General features: G+C 44.6%; 1 non-coding gene across 1 annotated transcript; it reads left to right on the forward strand.

Moving 5' to 3' along the window:
- The first annotated feature begins 3129 nt into the window (after nucleotides 1-3129).
- TRNAL-UAA (transfer RNA leucine (anticodon UAA)) lies at nucleotides 3130-3212 on the forward strand. Its single transcript has one exon. It is a non-coding gene; the product is annotated as a tRNA-Leu (tRNA).
- Nucleotides 3213-15689: the final 12477 nt, after the last annotated feature.

Raw genomic sequence — 15689 nt, forward strand, 5'->3', positions numbered from 1 at the left:
TTTTGACAGATAACTTCTTCCAATAACAGTAATAATCCAAAGTTTTATTTTTGTTCCAACATGTCCTCCCCTGGAACTTCTAATTTAATGTCTAATACTTTTACTCTAAACGTTCTAGTATATCTGTGCGTATTGCCGGAAAGTAACCAAGTGTCAGTTTTCTGAATATTCCCTTAAGAAGATTAAAAAAAAAAATCCATTGTCATATAAAACAAATGGACTTGAGAAGAAAATATGATTCTGTTTCCTGAAGCAAATACCTTTAAGAGTCAATAATGAGAAATGGAAGAGCTGTTGCATAGCAAGTAGAACTCAAGAGCTATGTAAAATAGTTCTCTGTTTTTTATGTTATATAATTATATGGTGACTCATTCTCTGCATAAACTGAACAAGATTTTCAAAGAATCTCTGTACCCAGTATGTTGAATTCCTTTGACAATCTGTCCTCAGCTATAAGTGCTTGAGCCGTTCCAAAAACTGCAGCCATAATGCATTGTTCTTGTTTCTGTTATATAGCTTTTGCAAGGGTCTCAATAGAGCTGTTTATATATTATGACCTGCTTATGGGATGCTGCTTCTGTTAATGTTCTTCTACATGCTCAGGAAGTTAGTATGTACACATGCAGGAGAGAACATACATGTTTAGAGATGAACTAAATATACCATATTTACTTGCATATCACATGCACTTTTTTGCCTCAAAATCAGCCCTTCCAATGGAAGTTGGGGGGCCAGGCCAGGGTGAGTAGCCTGACACTGGGCCACAGGGCACATGGACATCAGTTTGCAAGGTGAGCAAAGACTCAGACAGCCTCACTTGCCCTTCAGCCACTTTGCCCATTGCTACTGCCACTGTCCTAACTCTCTGGCTGCCAGCCAAACTGCCACCCCACACTGGAGCCAGTACTACTACTGTGGCATGGGGCATGGGGCATGTGGCAGTGGCAGCAGCTCTGGCACTAACATAGGGCACATGGTAGTGATGGCAGCTCCTAGCTCCAACACAGACAGCCACTGCCAGAGCAGCTACGTCCACCACCAACACTACTGTGTGTCCCAGGCTGGATTCAGCCTGCAAGGAGCCTAGTAGTCTGGATCCAGCCCTAGGCACAAAGTAGTGTGACACCTCTGTAAAGAAACCTAGGCAATGTCCAAAATACAGTGCTATACAATCAGCATAATCAGTATATATTGATATATTCCCATATTGCCACCGAGCTCATATCACACACAAGAAATCCAGTTTCTAACAGGAACACACGTCCCATAATTCATCGTTGTGCTAAACAGTAGCATACATTCCTGAACCAAAAACACCAGAGACAGGAGCACACTCAGCACAACAGGCACATCCATCAAGCTCTATGCAAGTAGCAATGCTGACATACATACTACATAGCAGTTGTCCAATACTGTGATATCCACATTCCTTAGGAAGGCTGAAGATTGTGTCTGTGTCATCTCCTGCATATTCCCATGCCCTGGGCCTCCCTGCCCTTTGTCTGGGAACTGACATTTGCCCTTTGCTGTGTTCACAGTTTGCTAATCTGTCATCTCTGTACTATGGTCTGCTGTCACTACTATGCATGGATAAACATGGCACACGTTTCACTTTATTTCTGTTTTCCATGGGCCCTACTGAACAAAGGGGTGTAAATGACATGGTAGAGAGTACTGCTCAGAAATAAATATATATTTTTCTTTGTTTGTTTTTGTTTCAATTTTTTTTCCTCTTGGTTACCGAAGTTTCTAGTTGTATACCATGTGTGCATGTGCGTATGCATGTGTGTGTGTGAAGGTAAGGATGATTTTAGAAAAAATTTATATGTATATGTATAATGCAATATATGTCTTACAGATCCGCTGTAGTGCAAACTTGTCCTATCTTAGTTCTCCATGTTGCCCTTGTATTCTATAACATAACTATGTATACACTTATATTAACTGGGTTGTCATTGAGCTGTCTGACCCGCTGCAGCACTGCTTCCCCCTCTTATAAGCTTGGTGAAGTCCAAAGGCATCTTCTTATTAACTGCACAGTTGCCTTCAGTATTTTTTTTCTTTTTATGGTGGTGATAATATTAAAATGGTGTAGTCAACATTGCATTTCCACCCCATGATACTAGTACTCCTTCTGTGCCTATTGGAAGGAGTTAGGGCCTTTTACTGAATATCATTTTTCCCAAATCCCAGATGATTCTGATTTAAAATGACCCCAATAATTAGTTTAATTCCCCCACCACTGCAGTGGCAAGCAGTGGCTGAGGGGAAGGTGGTGGTGGGACAGAGGAGTAAAGTTATCTAGCCCCTGCTCCTTGCCACCTGACCCCCCTCACTGCTTGCCCCCTGCCACTGAGGCCTCCCCCTGTGGTACCTGTACCCCTGCCATCTGCCTCCTGTACTTACATGGACCCCTCCCACCTGCCACCCCAGCACCTGCTATCCCAGCACCTGCCCCTCCTGCTTGGCCATCCTGCCACTTTCCTCCCTCCTGCCTCCCCACTGCTGCCTGCCCCCTGCCCTCCACCCCTACTACTACTTACCTCCCCTTGCAGCTCCAGCTCCAGCTCCAGCAGGAGCCCCACTCTGCCCCGGGACAGAGCACATGAGGTGGTCCAGCACACCAGCTGTTGCGGTGGCAGCAGCTCTACCACTAGAGCTGGGGTCAGAGCTGCAGCTGCTGTGGGGCTAGGCTGGGGCTGGGGCTGGGGCTGGAGGCAGAACATGTTCTCTGCTCCCTAACCCTGGCTGGAGTGAAGCCCCAGCAAGAGCTGGAGCTGTAAGAGGAAGGTAAACAGTGGTGAGGAACAAAGGTGGGGGGGAGTGGAGGCTGTGGGGTAGGTGGCAGGCAGGGGCAGTGGTTGTGGCAACTGTGACCTACAGCTGCTGCCCCCACTGTTGTATTCAAATCTAAGACCTGGGGCTTTTCCCCTAGTAGCAAATGGGGGGAAAACCCCTCATCTTAAATTGGAGTAATTATAATAATAGTGACTCTCTTACCTCCCTACACATGTTTAAGGGCAAAACAAAAAGCTCAACATCCTGTTCACCCTGAAACAAAAATGTTTCATGTCAGCCACTTGCAAGAAAATCAAAAAAAATTGTAGCACCAGAAGAGCTAAGATCTGTACCAGGATGGCCGAGTGGTTAAGGCGTTGGACTTAAGATCCAATAGGTACATACCTGCGTGGGTTCGAGCCCCACTCCTGGTAGCTGCTGTTTTATTTTCAAAAGGAAGCTAGACAGTCACCTTTCTGGGGTCACCTGACCCCCGTTATCTTTCCTGCTGGTGCAGGGGGCTGGACCCGATGATCTTCCAAGGTCCCTCTGGCCTCATAATCTATGAATCTATGATTCACAAAACTGATAGAGAAGGAGCTCCCCTTTTAATATGTATATATTTATGCAGTGTAGTCCAAAGCTTTCTATGGCATCCTTAACTTACCGACAAACACACGCACAGGGTATGTGATTGAAGACTTCAATTACTAAGGGAGAAGATCAGATAGAATCATAAAAAATTAGGGTTGGAAGGGACCTCAGGAGGTCATCTACTTCAATCCCCTGCTCAAAACAGGACCATCCCCAAGTAGATCATCCCAGCCAAGGCTTTGTATAGCTGGGTCTTAGAAACCTCCAAGGATGGAGATTCCACAATAAAAAATCTAATTTATTATAATTTTTCATGCACAGAATCTAATTATTGAAGGGTCATCTCAAATTTGTCTCCCCTGCCACTGCTGCAATGGAGAAAAGCCATGGCAAGAAGACAGGCAGTGGGGAAGGCAGCAGTGAGGGAGACAGTAGGGGCATAGGTGGCAGGGGGCAGATGGTAGGGGAAGCAGTGTTGGGGCAGTGGGAGAGCAGGAAGTGGCGGTGAAGCAGCTTGAATCCTGCCCCCTGCCAGAGTGTTGCAAGGGTAAGTGGCGGGGGTAAGGGAGGGATGCCAGGGGACAGGCTGCAGAGAAGGGAAATGGGGTCACCATCACCAAGCCCTAAACTCACAGATGATCAGTGGAAAATAGGTGAGGCTCTGTTCACCCAGGCACCACCTGGGATAACAAGGAATAACTGCCACAAATTAATTCAGAGTAGGTTCAGGCTTGATATCAGGAGGCATTACTTTATCGTTAGGGCTGCCAGGCTCTGGAATGGGCTCCCAAGAGAGGTGGTGCTGTCCCCTACCTAGGGGGTCTTCAAGAGGAGATTGGATAGATATCTGGCTGGGGTATTGTGATCCCAGCACTAATTCCTGCCCAGGGCAGGGGGTCAGATTTGATGATCTGTTTAGGTCCCTTCTGACCCTAGAAACTATGAAACTATGACAAAGCCATGATCCACTCCCAACATGTCCCTGCAATGGGTGCAGATTCTGCAGTCAAGGGACACCCATGGAGTAGATTGCTGCTCTACCCCAGGCCCTGGCCGCAGCCCTGTTCTGGCATAGCCCAGGGATCCTGGCCTCAGCCTCATCATCCCCAGGATGCTACTCCCTGCCCACCTGTCCACCCAGCCAAGTACGCCCTGGCCATAGGAGTCCTTGGCTGGTCTCCCTGGAGACCCCACCCACCTTCCCACTCCATCCATTACTTCTAGCAATGGTTGCATGGCAGATGGGCCAGGTCCACCAGTGGCAACACTGGCAGCAGCAGCTAAAAGGAACCACCGCCATGGGGACCCAGGTGGGGCCAAGGGACCTGTCACAGGCCAGATAAAGTCCCTTGGCAGGCTGGATCCAGCCTGCAGGCCATATTTTGCCCATTCCTGGCTTAAAGCATTTATTTGTTATATATGCGGTCCCACTGGGGGGAATACCTTACTGGACTTGGTGCTGGCTATGCAGGAGGACCTAGTAGGGGAGCTGCAGATTCGTGGTCACTTTGGGGACAGTGACCACCAATCAATCAAATTCACCATACAATGTGGGTGGGTAAGATAACTAGTAGTGCTTGGCTTTAGGAAGGCTAACTTCAGTGTGCTCAGGAGTGTAGTCAATGATGCACTGCAAGATAGGAGTATTGGTGAGATGGGAGTCCAGGAAGGTTGGTCATTCCTAAAGGAAGCGATCCTTCGGGCGAACAGGTAGACAATCCCAGTTCAAGGGAAAAGTGGGAAAGAAGCCAAAAACTTCCTTGGCTAAACAGGGAAATCCAGGGGAGCCTAAGGGCAAAAAAGGCATATAGGTGGTGGAAGCAGGGGAAAGCTACCAAGGAGGCATATAGCTACTTGGCCCACACTTACAGGGTGGCAAATAGAAAGGCCAAAGCAACTGCAGAGCTGAGGCTGGCAACACAAATTAAAGACAACAAAAAGTCTTTTTTTTTAGGTCTGTAGGAAGTAAAAGGAAGGCACAGGGCAGCATAGGACCCCTACTGAACAAGGAGTGACAGAGAGGGAGGACAAGGCTGAGCTTTTCAATGAGTTTTGTGCCTCAGTGTTCCTGAGCAGGGCTCAAGATAAGTCTCCTAATGGGTTCTTGGGTGGGTATCAGAGGGACACCAGCCTACCAACTGTCAACGCTGACTTGGTCCAAAGTCACTTGGATGGACTAGATGTGTTCAAGTCAGCAGGCCCGGATGAGCTGCATCCAAGGGTACTGAAGGAAGTGTCATAGCAGAAACACTGGTACAGCTGTTTGAGTGCTCGTGGTGCTCGGGTCAGGTCCGGAAGGACTGGAAAAGGGCCAGTGTGGTCCCTATTTTCAAGAAGGGGAGGAAGGAGGATCCAAGTAATTATAGGCCAGTCAGTCTCACCTCCATCCTTGGAAAGGTCTTTGAAAAGATTATGAAGGATCGTATTTGTGGGAGTCCAGCAGGAAAAATAATACATCAGGGAAACCAGCACAGATTTGTAGCAGGTAGATCATGCCTGACTAATTTGGTTTCATTTTATGACACAAAATGCTTAGACACAGGAGTAGAGGTAGATGTTGTTTTCTTGGAATTTAGCAAGGCCTTCAATATGGTATCTCATCCTAGTCTCATAAATAAATGAAGAGGCTGTGACATAGATCTTTACACGGTCTGGTGGTTGGCAAATTGGCTTAGCGGTCACACCCAGAGAGTGGTAGTAGACAGATCGGTATCGACCTGGAAGGATGTGGGTAGTGGGGTCCTGTAGGGTCTGGTCCTTGGACCTGTACTCTTCAGTAGCTTCATCAGTGACTTGGATGTGGATGTGAAGTGTACTCTGCCCAAGTTTGCGGATGATACTAAATTGTGGGGTCAAGTGCACACTCCTAAGGGTAGGGAATGATTGTAGGCAAACCTGGACAGGTTGGAAAAGTGGGCAGTTCACAACAGCATGCAGTACAACAAGGACAAGTGCTACACCTAGGGTGCAAAAATATCCAGCACATCTACTGGCTGGGAAGTGACCCTCTCAGCAGCACAGAAGCAGAAAGGAATCTCATAGTGGACTCCAAGATGAACATGAGTTGTCAGTGTGACAAAATCATCAGCAAAGCTAACTACACTTTATCATGCATCAGCAGATGCATGACAAATAGATCCAAGGAGGCGACACTTCCCCTCTATGCAGCATTGTTCAGGCTGCAATTGGAGTACTGCATCCAGTTTTGGGGGCCATACTTCAAGAACAATGTGGATAGACTCAAGAGGGTCCAGAGGAGGGCCACTCATATGGTTAGGGGCTTACAGAACAAGCCCTATGAGGAGAGACTGAGGGACCTGGACCTCTTCAGCCTCCGCAAGAAAAGGCTGAGAGGTGATCTTGTGGCCACCTACAAATTCATTAGGGGGACGCAGCAAGGGATCGGAGATGGTCTGTTCACCAGGGTGCCTCTTGGGGTAACAAGGAACAATGGCCACAAATGGACAGAGAGCAGATTTAGGCTAGATATCAGGAAAAATTTCTTCATGGTAAGGGTGGCCAAAATTTGGAATGGGCTTCCAAGGTAAGTGGTGCTCTCCTCTACCTTGGGGGTCTTTAAGAGAAGGCTGTATAGGCATCTGGCTGGGGTCATCTGACCTGAGTACTCTTTCCTGCCTAGGCAGGGGGTTGGACTCGATGAACTGTTGTTGAGGTCCCTTCCAACCCTAGCATCTATGAATCTAACCATTTCTCAACCCAGCCGTGTAGCTTTCTCCATACCCTCTCAGAACAGGTCAGCCACTTCTGGGGCATTGTCTTCTCCGAACCAAGTAGAGCAGTCCCCATGGGAATGGACCCAGGTGGGAATGGGAGAGATACACAAAAGATAAAGACTCCACTGACGTTCCTTCTATTTTGGGAGTGGTAGATAGGGAAGACATGGGGCTGAGATGCATGGAGTTAGGGGTTAAGAAAGAAGGAGGAGGTGATGAGGGGATGTGGTGGCAGAAGGTTCCCACATGGACAGCCCCGTGACATTCGTAGGTCCCCAGAAATATACTCTTTCTGGCAGCTGATCCCCTAACATTGCCTGAAGTAGGGGAGTTCAAAGGGGTTTCCTCTTTCCTAATCCCATCATGATTTTTTATGAGAAGTTTGATCTGGCCCCTGGAAAGTTTGAAGCTATGAAGCAAGGCAGGTTGTACCTTTCATCAGACACAGCAGGATGAGGGGAGATTATTATCCCCTCAGCACAACTTTTGACCTCCTACCTCAACACCCCAGACTCACCCAGACCCACAATCCAGACACAAATCCTCACTCTTCCTCCAAAAAACAAAAAAACAACACATTCCTTGCATTGCTGAAAACTGCAAAATAAAATGGAAAACACAGAAACCAGAGGATGAGATTTCCCTGGCAGATAAACTAGCAAAACAGGAGAAATAACTAATGATAAACCCAACTCATGAGGAAGCTACAAAACCTGTCAACACACCTGCTAATCACAGGGCTAGATGATTAACCAGCCACCTGCATGAAGGGCTTTTGTGCAGCTTGTCTGGAAGACCCTAGCATTTTCTTTCTTCCATAAAAATCTACTGAAATCAAAATTTGATTTTCTGGGTTCTTCTTTGAGCTTCGGATTTGAGGAGCTGCTATGTCGCCTCCTTCTGCTGAGATGAAGCTTTTCCAGCAGGCTTTACTCTTGCATTTTGCTTTCCCAAAGAAGCCTTTTTCTGTCATTTTTTGTGTCCTCTTTACCATTCTACCTGGAACCCTGAGTCCTACTCAAGCAGAGTAAGACCTTCTCTTCCAGCTGAGGAGGGCTTGGATCTTGATGTCACTCTCATTTAACCAGTCTCTGTTTTGACGGGTGATATAGCCAATGGATTAAGCCCAGGACATATGGATGAGAGTTTTAAATCCCTTCCAGAGTTCCTTAATAATGAGTTTCAGAGTTCTGTAGTTGTGGGCAGGGCAGAGCACCTTTCATGAAAACACTGTTGGAGATCATTGCAGACTTTGGTCTTTAAGAGATTTGATGTTGAAAAATCTTCACGTTGCTTTTTTGCTGTTTTCAGTGTTTTTGAGCAAGCCAGGTGTTCATAATGAATCTAACAACAAGACAATCTGTCCAGCAGTAGTTGATTTCTCACACGGCTCATGGTACAAATATCCATCTGATTAGAGGCTTTAACAATAACATAGTCAAGGAGGTGCCCATGCTTAGAGTGAAGGCATCTTCAGATAGTCTTGTATTTGTTACTCTGTAGATGGTGTTCAACTGTTCATCATGACAAGTTTGTGCTTGATGCATTTGCTCAGGAAAATGATGCCACCGGAGTTGACCGGTAAGAGGAGTTGGTAAGAGGCTAGAGGGACTGGCAGGAGTCAGGACAGAGGCTGCAAAGTGGGGAGAGGCAAAAGATCAGAGGTGACAGGGGGGCAGGTAGCAGCTGCTTGCCGTGGCACCACTGCATACACAAATCCAAGGTGAGGGGCTTTTTTCCCCATGTTAAATGGAGGAAAAAAACATCATCTTGGATTCAAGTAAATACAGTAGTTTTTACCCAGCTTTGTGTAAGTATTGTTGAGGTTATTTTTCCCAGATGCATTACTTTGCACTTGCCAACATTGAAGTAAATCTGCCATTTTTTGGTCACTCACTTAATTTGGTGACATCCTCTCCATCAATGTGGCATTTAATCACTGGGAATAATTTGGTGTCATCTGCAAACTTTGAGATTTCACTGTGCACCTCCATTTCTAGGTCATTGATGAAAATGTTGAACAAATTAGGGATCAGCACAGATCCCTGCAGGACCCCAACTTTTGACCTCCTTCCATCCTGAAAAGTGATCATATAGCCCCAGCCTTTGCTTGCTATCTTTTAACTAGCCCTCAGTCCACAAAGAACCTTCCATCCAGTCATATAGAAACAGTTTTTCTAAAAACCTTTGGTGAGGACTCTTGTCAAAAACTTTTTCAATGTCTAAGCATATTATGTCAGCTGGATCCCCCCAGTCCGAGTTCTTGTTAACATCCTTATGCCAGCAGATTTGTTAGGTAGGTACAAAAACCATGTTGACTTCTCATTACAAAAACCATGTTGACTTCTCCCGAGACTCAGTGGTCTCCCAGTAAGGGGTGTATGGAGTAGGTGGAACTGTCCTGAATTCCTCTGTTTCTAGAAATAGGGGAAAGACTAGGAAGGGCTGCAGCAAGAGATAGTACTCCTGGATGCTTAGGCATATCAGACAACCCTAATGCAGGCACAAGGAGGTGGTGGCAACAGCATTCCAGTTTTACCACTGAAGTACACTGAGGTATCACAACAGTGATTCTCAACTGGGGTGCCAATGAATTTTAAAAAGTTATAAAGTAGTGCTCTGAATCTAAAAAAGTTGAGAACAATGACATCAGCTGTTTTGAGGCTGGGATTAAGTTACCAGAAGCCATGAATCCAACTTCCATTGGCATTCCATGGGTGTTTGGGTCTGGATAAATGGACCTGACACTAGTCATTTTTACTTTGTCTTCCCTCTACCCTTGCAGATTCCTGCTCTTGTAAGACAGAAAGTGGGATATAGATGCTACCCCTGCAGGGAGTGGAAAAACCAGTTTCCATGATTTTCCTTTGGTCCATTTGCTGGGACAGACTTTGGTGGTGACCCCCAACCAATTTCGGTTGAATAGAAAGGAAAAAAAACAGATTATGTCTGCTTGGTCTGTCTTGTTAGTAATAAATAATCTATACACATTATGATACCTAGACTATATTTCAGTATAACAATAATGATAGTAGTAGTACACTGTTTTCTACTTCTTTCTGTGTTACCATAGAAAGATGAGTTTATTTTCTGACAGCATATTTATGAGGTGATAAAAATGAGCTAAATTAAGAATGATCAGGGAACCCCATTCACTCTTATTGAAGCATCAGACAGTAAGTGCAAGAGACAGGTGGCATAAGTGTTAAAACAAGGGTGGAGAGTATGTGCTGCAGGGAATCAATCCACTACATTAACAGCTAATGGCATACTTAGTATTTATCCATTATTTATCACATAAATGAGTATTACTGTTTAGACCGCAGAGGTGCTTTGATACAGCAGTGACACTGATTACTGAAAATTAAGGAATGAAACCTGATCTTAACAAATTAAGTGAAAATTAGTGAACTGCAACTAACTCCAAATGGCGCATACATTCAACCTAAAAATACTAGATTTCCTCTGAAAACTAAGTTATTGTCTTTCGTTACTTGCTGGACAAATGTTATCATTTTAGTGTTAAAATAATAACAATAACAATATCTATATTTCTGGAAAAAAGATGAAGAGTTATGATATAGCCACCACTGATTTTGAAAATAGAAGACCTTTTTTATACATGCTATTTCATTTGAACTTTATTATGATTTTGTTTTAAAATTCAGGTTATTCTTTCCTTTTTGTCCTATTATCACAATCCAGTGAAAGTAAATGAGAACATTACTAATGATTCTGGAGAGAGTAGTGCAATGGAGCAATATTAGTCAGGATTTATTCTTTACTAGATATATCCTATCTTATGTAGTGATTTTAAATTTCATTTTGCCCTGTGTAGACAATCCATTACAGTATGATTAAAGAGGTCTTTATTCAGGCCTGTTAGACCTTGAAGGGAACAAGGTAGTGCACTTGCTCCCTTGTAATCAGCTGCTTAATGTTCAGTTCTGCCTTATGCAACATATAGCCACACAGACTTAACCCTTACTAGTACAGATAGTTAGTGGGGCTGTGTGAAGCTCCAGGCGCCAATTCAATTTGGAGGAGATTTGATCCGATTTGGTAGCCAAATCTCTGAATCCAAATCAAATTGGGAGACCCATTAAAAGGTCTGAATCGAACCCAAATCCTCTGAACTGATTCAGAAAAGATTCGGAGAGATTCTGAGATTTGGATTGGTTGGGGAGAGGCAGGCACAGCTGGGTGGCTGCAGGTTCCCCCGCAGCTTCCCCAGCTGTGCCTGCCTTTCCCTAGGTGGGGGCAGGCATGGAAGAAGCCCCCATGGCTGCCTGGCCCAGCCCCATTTCCACCTGGCCCCAGCCTCCTGGCATTTAAAAAAATTTAAAAAGCCCCGCACTCACTGGCTGCAGCAGCGGAGATCAGGGCCTGTGAGGGCTCATAGCAGAGCACCCCCCCCCCAATGCAGTGCAGGACAGTGGGGGGCAGTGGGGATCACCCCCATTCCTGGCACCTGTGCATCAGCTGCCCAACAGCACAGGTGCAGCATGGCTTGGCACCCGCACCATGGGGTAGCTATCTAATAAAAAATTCTTTGATATTATTGTTGCTATGTTGTGGGTTGATCCAGAGTCCAATGAAATTAAATGGTGTTCTCTTCATTTCATTCAGTAGGCTTTGAAGTAGGCCTTTGACCCATCTGGGAATAAAAATCCGTTCCTATTTCACAAGGCTTTTGTTCCAGGTTATTCAAATACGATGGTGAGGATGGGGCCAGGGCATGTAAAACTATACAAGAATTGAAGCCCCCCCTGAAAAAGGGATGTAATTGTTATAAATCAAAATTTTACCAGAAAAAATAATCAAAATCTTAAAAAATTCCAAGATAGGAAGTATAAAACTGTTTTCTACTCATGTTAGTTTTGCTATGGCAGCAACTACTCAGATTTGCCAGATAATAGACTCTTAGAAGGGCCCCCAAAGGCTTTCAAATTTATCATCATTATTTTTACAATCTATCAACATGCTATGAGGTGTCTCAAAATATATGTTTATACCAATTAGCAAGCAGTTAGGAATTGATTTGCTAAGTTAATTTATTCATGTGTGTTTCTAGTGAGATCACCCAAGATTGTGTGCATACAAATACAGTACAGCTGGTTTCCACTTAAAGTTGGGCTAGACCTGACTTTCCCTTCTCTTTTCTAAGGCACCACCCTAATTTTGAAGCAGTGACATTTGCACATCTTTCCAATCAGGGCACCCAACAAGGAGAAAGAATATGGTGCTACTTTCTGAGATGATATCAGTGTCAATGAATGAATCATCAGACCATTACATATGCAATGTTTGCAGAAACATTTGTGTGTAAACACAGCAGGCAAGTCACTGAGCATATTCACAATGGAATGCTCCAACATGAACCTAAAATATATTGGATTTGTCTGGGTAGAAGTGCAGGTTGCTAAGAGGCCAGGAGACTATAAATTAGGCTTCCCTAAACATGTTTTAGAGCTGACCCTCTTTCCCTAACCTCTCCAAACATGGATAAAGATGTGACCCAAATACTGTACAGAGGAAATGAGAAGATCACTGTGGACAACCACCCTATGAAAGCATCACTATACAAGATAAAATGTCAACAAAATGGTGGTAGGGTGCCTTGCCACTGCAGTTAACATAGAGACAAATGGACCATGCAGCAGCAGCGTGCATCCCAGAGGAAAAAAAATGCATGGCAGCAGCCATGACAACAGCAAATAGGACAACAGATGGACACTGTGTACACACCTGGACAGGCAGAACAGCATTTTCCAGCTGGTGGCAGTAACAGCCCTATTGCTGGTGCACTTGTCTGGGAAGAGATGTGGCTTGCTGCTAGGAAGCTACTTTTACTTAGGAAGCAGGAGATGGCCTTTAGTAAGAATCTCCAACAGAAGGGCTGGTGGATACAGGCAAAGGTCTTAGAAGGCAAGGCACCTGAGGAAGAGCCAGAGACATCAGCTTGGCAATCTAATAGCAAGTAAGTATTGATTTGTGTGAAGTCAGAGAGGCCAGGAAAAAATGACACTCAGCCTGTTCTAGATCCTTTGGCTGGTAATTTGCTTATTGCTGCCCTTACTAATCAGCAGGATTCTTCCTGTCACCCTGTGCTGCTGACAGGAATGCTTCCGCTATTCCTCTTCATGGATCATCAGGAACTGACTATTCTTCCTGGACTAGTTATGTCTTGTCACAGCTAAGCCAGGTTCTAGAAACATATTTGGAAGTAAAGGATACTCCACATTTACTTGTATTTTTGTGGTACTCTCATGTCATGTTGGTTGTTTATAGAAAATGATTTTTTTCCAAAGTAGCTCTTAAAAGCCCTAATTATGTTTGGTAGAGGCACAGTGTGGAAAAACATGCTTAGGGCAGCCATCTTTCATCCTTCCTGTGGCCTATCTCTTCACTTGGAAACACAAGAATGACAGTAAACAGAGAGCTGGGCAGTCATGGACTACAAGGCTTTCTGAGAATCATTCTCTAGACTAGCAGTGGAATTTGCTGCCACTGGGGGAAAACTTTCCCCCACTTGTTTCCTGCTGAAACCTACATCCAGATGGCAAAAAAATGCTGAATTCACAAAGAAGCAGGGCTGGACCAGACCTTCAGAGGTCATCTAGTTCAACCCCTACCTGAGGGAAGATCATCCCTAAAAAACTATATTATATAAATCCTTTGTCTAACCTACTAGACAAACTACATAATCAATCCTGACAGAACCATAAGACATAACACCATACCCTCCTACAGGTAAAGCAGAAGGACCATTATTCACCAGTCCCCATAGTCCATACCAATTTGATCATGGAGTAAACTTCCTTCCTAACCCTAAGTATGGCTATCAGTCTGACCCAGAGTGGGGAAAGTCAGGGATGTCTCAGTTTAAATCCCGTTGGCACACCCAATTTTAAATCCCTAGTTGCGGCTACAGCCAACGCTCAATGCTTCTGAGGAAAGTGGAAAAAAATAAAATGAAAAAAAGCAAAATTCTGATACATATTGCAGCAGCAGCAGGAGGGGAAAAAATTGCCTCGCAGCCCCATGTGGCAACCAACAAAGCATAGAAGTATGAGAAATACTCACAGTAGAACATAGACATAGCTATGCCTAGGTCATCCTCAACTTAAACACCTCCAGTAAAGTTTGCAGCAACTTCAAGCCATTGATTCATGTCCTTCTCACTGGAGCAAAAGAGAAAAGATTGTTCCCTCTTTCTTTCTGGCAGCTTTTTAGATATTTGAAGATTGCTATCATGCCTCCTCTTAAGTGTCTTTTCCATAAACTGAATACGCATGCCTATTTCCTTCACACTTTCCTAGTATAATTTGCCATCCAAGACCTTTATCACTTTTGTTGCCCACCTCTGGACCCTTTTACATCCTTTTAAAAATGTGAAGACCAAGACTGCACAAAATATTCTAGATGAGGCCTAACTAGTGCATAGTCACGTGGCATTATCACTTCCTATGTCTTGTACCTAATGCATCTATTGGTGCATTCCAAAACTGCATTTGCCTTTTGTGCAGCTGCATCACATTGCAGACCAATTGAGTCTGTGATCTACTAAGACTCCCAGATCCTTTTCCATAGTTCTGCCATCTGGTCGGGTGCCACACATTTTGCATTGAGCATCCTACTGTTAGCTCCAGCTCAGCTTTCCAATCTGTCAAGATTCTTCTGAATCTTTCTCTTGTCCTCTAGTGTGTTCATAATTCTTCCCAGTTGCATGTTGTCTGAAAACTTGCTCAAGAAGCCTTCAGTGCCAGCATCCAAATCATTAACAAACACATTGAACATCACTGGGCCCACAACAGACCCCTGAGGGACTCTGCTCAAAACTTCCTGCCATTCTGACGTGGATCCATTCATAATTACCCTTTGCTTATGGCTAGTAAGCCAATTGTCTATTCATCTAATAATAGTTTAATCTAGCACACAGTTCTCCAGTCTTTTTAAGACAAGGTCATGTGGGATCTTCACAAGACACACTGTACCCACAGTATTCCCTTCACCCAAGTAGCTACTTTGTCAAAAAAGGAGATCAAATTTGTTTCACATAGTTTGTTCTTGGTTAATCCACACTGGCTGCTTATGGTCAGCCTTTCCTCCTCCAGATGCTTGCAAATGGCCTTCCTTAGGATGTGCTCCAATGACTTTCCAGGTATTGAGGTGAGGTTAATCAGTCTATAGTTCCTCAGGTTATCCTTTTTGCCTTTTTTTAGAAAGGACAATCATACTGGCCTTTTTCAGTCCTCTAGCATGTCACATGTCTTCCACAACTTCAGAACTATTATTGCCAAGGGCTCCTGGATCTCCTCTTCCATATCTTCAGGACCATGGGATGATGTGCATCAGGACTTGCTGATTTGAATCCATTCAGACCCACCCAAAGCTCCCCACTGGTTTTGTTATCTCTCCCGCCAGCTTGTCCTCTTCCTTCAGTGGCAAGAAATGGGAGCAGCATTTTTTAGACCAAATGCTGGTCTACAAAACTGATTCCCAGAATGCCTTGTGCTCTATGACACACATTGCCTCTGTGGACTGCCCCAGATTTTCTCATATAGAACATGCCCCTGAACA

The sequence above is a fragment of the Crocodylus siamensis genome, chromosome 1 (assembly GCF_052110815.1).
Source record: "Crocodylus siamensis isolate JL-2025a chromosome 1, ASM5211081v1, whole genome shotgun sequence".
Classification (NCBI taxonomy): Eukaryota; Metazoa; Chordata; order Crocodylia; family Crocodylidae; genus Crocodylus; species Crocodylus siamensis.